This window comes from Salvelinus namaycush, unplaced genomic scaffold (genome assembly GCF_016432855.1).
Source record: "Salvelinus namaycush isolate Seneca unplaced genomic scaffold, SaNama_1.0 Scaffold40, whole genome shotgun sequence".
Classification (NCBI taxonomy): Eukaryota; Metazoa; Chordata; class Actinopteri; order Salmoniformes; family Salmonidae; genus Salvelinus; species Salvelinus namaycush.
The window spans coordinates 186,553-190,013 of record NW_024061008.1 but is presented as its reverse complement, the minus strand read 5'-3'; positions in this window follow the sequence as shown (position 1 = coordinate 190,013).

Below are 3,461 nucleotides of genomic sequence, written 5' to 3'. Positions count from 1 at the left end.
CTCAGCGTCCACATCACGAGGACTCCATATGGTTCCTCAGCGTCCACATCACCGAGGACTTGACATGGTTCCTCAGCGTCCACATCACCGAGGACTTGACATGATTCCTCAGCGTCCACATCACCGAGGACTTGACATGGTTCCTCAGCGTCCACATCACCGAGGACTCCACATGGTTCCTCAGCGTCCACATCACCGAGGACTTGACATGGTTCCTCAGTGTCCACATCACCAAAGGACTTGACATGGTTCCTCAGCGTCCACATCACGAGGACTCGACATGGTTCCTACTACTACTACTACAATACTACTACTACAACACTACTGCTACTACTACTACTACTAATACTGCACTACTACAACCACTACTACTACTACTACTGCTCCTACTGCACTACTACTACACAACAGCAACTACTACTACTGCTGCACTACTACTACTACTACTACTACTACACTACTATTACTACTACTACTACTACTACTACTGCTACACTACCTCTGCTACACTACCACTACTATTACTACTATTATTGCACTACTACTACTACTACTACTGCTACACTACTACACTACTACTACTAGTACACCACTACTACACTACAATGCTACTACTACACTACTACTACTACACTACAATGCTACTACTACACTACAATGCTACTACTACACTACTACTACAACTACTACTACTACATTACTACTACTACGCCACTACACTACAGTACTACACCACTACACTACAGTCCTACTACTACACCACTACAGTACTACTACTACTAGTCTACTATAGTATTATTATTAGGGGCCAAGGGAAGTGCCCTAGTGCATAGGGGCTAAGGGAAGTGCCCTAGTGCATAGGGGCTAAGGGAAGTGTTTATTACATAGAGTTTGTTTCTGGATGGGGTCTACATCTCCCCTCTGATCTCTGCAGACACAGTCAGGGGTTAACTACTGAGCACAGAACCTATGAATGGTGCAATTTCAGTCAGGAGGTGAATATCACGGTTTGACACACAATTTTCTACAGTCATGAATTGATACAGCAACAGAGAAGGGTGTGGGGGAGAGAGAGTGACAGAGAAAGGAACATCCATTGAGAAAGAGAGATACTGTATATTATCCAAAATAAAGTCAGAGATGATTTCATTTAGTGCTTGACCCTACTGACGCAGGCTTTTGTTGGGTCATGGACTCTACAAGGTGTCGTAAGCTTTCCACAGGAATGACTTCAATGCTTCCCATAGTTGTGTCAAGTTGGCTGGATGTCCTTTGGGTGGTGGACCATTCTTGACACATACGGGAAACTGTTGAGCATGAAAAACCCAGCAGCGTTGCAGTTATTGACACAAACCGGTGAGCCTGGCACTTACTACCATACCCTGCTCAAAGGCACTTAAATATTTTGTCTTGTCCATTCAACCTCTAAACGGCACACATAAAGAATCCATGTCTCAATTGTCTCAAAGTTTAAAAATCCTTCTTTAACCTGTCTCCTCCCCTTCATCTACATTACACTGATTGAAGTGGGTCAAAGTTTTCACCTGGATTCACCTGGTCAGTCTATGTCATGGAATGAGCAACAGGACTAACCACAGCGTTCAACACCATAGTGCCTTCCAAGCTCATCACCCTGAGGGGCCCCCGTGTTGAGGGTCAGTGTGGCGGATGTTGTTGCTTACCCTCACCACCGTCAGGAGGTCCAGGATCCAGTAGCAGAGGGAGATGTTCAGTCCCAGGATCCTTAGCTTAATGATGAGCTTGGAGGGCACTATAGTGTTGAACGCTGTGGTTAGTCCTGTTGTTTTAAGTTTGTTATCTGTCAGTAGTGTTAGTGTCTACTTGAGGGGCTGAATCACGAGGTTAAGTGAAAACCTTACACACACACACACACACACACGCAAATACAAATATAACGCACACATACACACATAGCCCCTCTGACATGTCCCTCTCTTCCTCAGAGTTCCATGGAGCAGATGTAGACAGAGGGAGGATAAGGGTGGATGAGGGGGTATAAAGGGGGATGAGGGGGTATAAAGGGGGATGAGGGGAGGAGAAGGGGGGATGGGGGAAGGAAGAAGGGGAGACAGACTGATCAGGGTCACTCCCCCATGTCCCCCGTCCAACCCCCTCCTAGAACGCAGACACTCATCCTGAACAATTTAGGCCCTAATTATGCCCGAGCAAAGGATGTCTTATGGCTGACAATGTGTGTGTGTGTGTGTGTGTGTGTGTGTGTGTGTGTGTGTGTGTAATGGCAGGGGATTTTTATGTATTTTTTTATTTCACCTCTATTTAACCAGGTAGGCCAGTTGAGAACAAGTTCTCATTTACAACTGCAACCTGGCCAAGATAAAGCAAAGCAGTGCGACAAAAACAACAACACAGAGTTACACATAAACAAACGTACAGTCAATAACACAATAGAAAAATCTATGTACAGTGTGTGCAAATGTAGAAGATGAGGGAGGTAAGGCAATAAATAGGCCATAGAGGCGAACTAATTACAATTTAGCATTAACACTGGAGTGTTAGATGTGCAGATGATGATGTGTAAGTAGAGATACTGGGGTGCTAAAGAGCAAAAAGATAAATAACAATATGGGGATGAGGTAGTTGGGTGGGCTATTTACAGATGGGCTGTGTACAGGTACAGTGATCGGTAAGCTGCTCTGACAGCTGATGCTTAAAGTTAGTGAGGGAGATATAAGTTTCCAGCTTCAGTGATTTTTGCAATTTGTCCCAGTCATTGGCAGCAGAGAACTGGAAGGAAAGGCGGCCAAAGGAGGTGTTGGCTTTGGGGGTGACCAGTAAAATATACCTGCTGGAGCGTGTGCTACGGGTGGGTGTTGCTATGGTGACCAGTGAGCTGAGATAAGGCGAGGCTTTACCTAGCAGAGACTTATATACACTGGGAGAAGGGAGGATATATACACAGAAGAAAAATATAAACGCAACATGTAAAGTGTTGGTCCCATGTAAAGTGTTGGTCCCATGAAAAGTGTTGGTCCCATGTAAAGTGTTGGTCCCATGTAAAGTGTTGGTCCCATGTAAAGTGTTGGTCCCATGTTTCATGAGCTGAAATAAAATAAAAGTATTTCTTTCAAATTTTGTGCACAAAGATAATCACTCCACCTGATAGGTGTGGCATACCAAGAAGCTGATTGAACAGCATACTCATTACACATGTGTACCTTGTTCTGGGGACAATAGGAATGTCCACCGGAGCTGTTGCCAGAACATTTCTCTCTACCATAAGCCGCCTCCAACGTCTTTTGGAGAATTTACCAGTACGTCCAACCGGCCTCACAACCGCAGACCAAGTGTAACCCCGCCAGTCCAGGACCTCAACATCCAGCTTCATCACCTGCGGGATCGTCTGAGACCAGCCACCCGGACAGCTGATGAAACTGTGGGTTTGCACAACCAAAGAATTTCTGCACAAACTGTCAGAAACC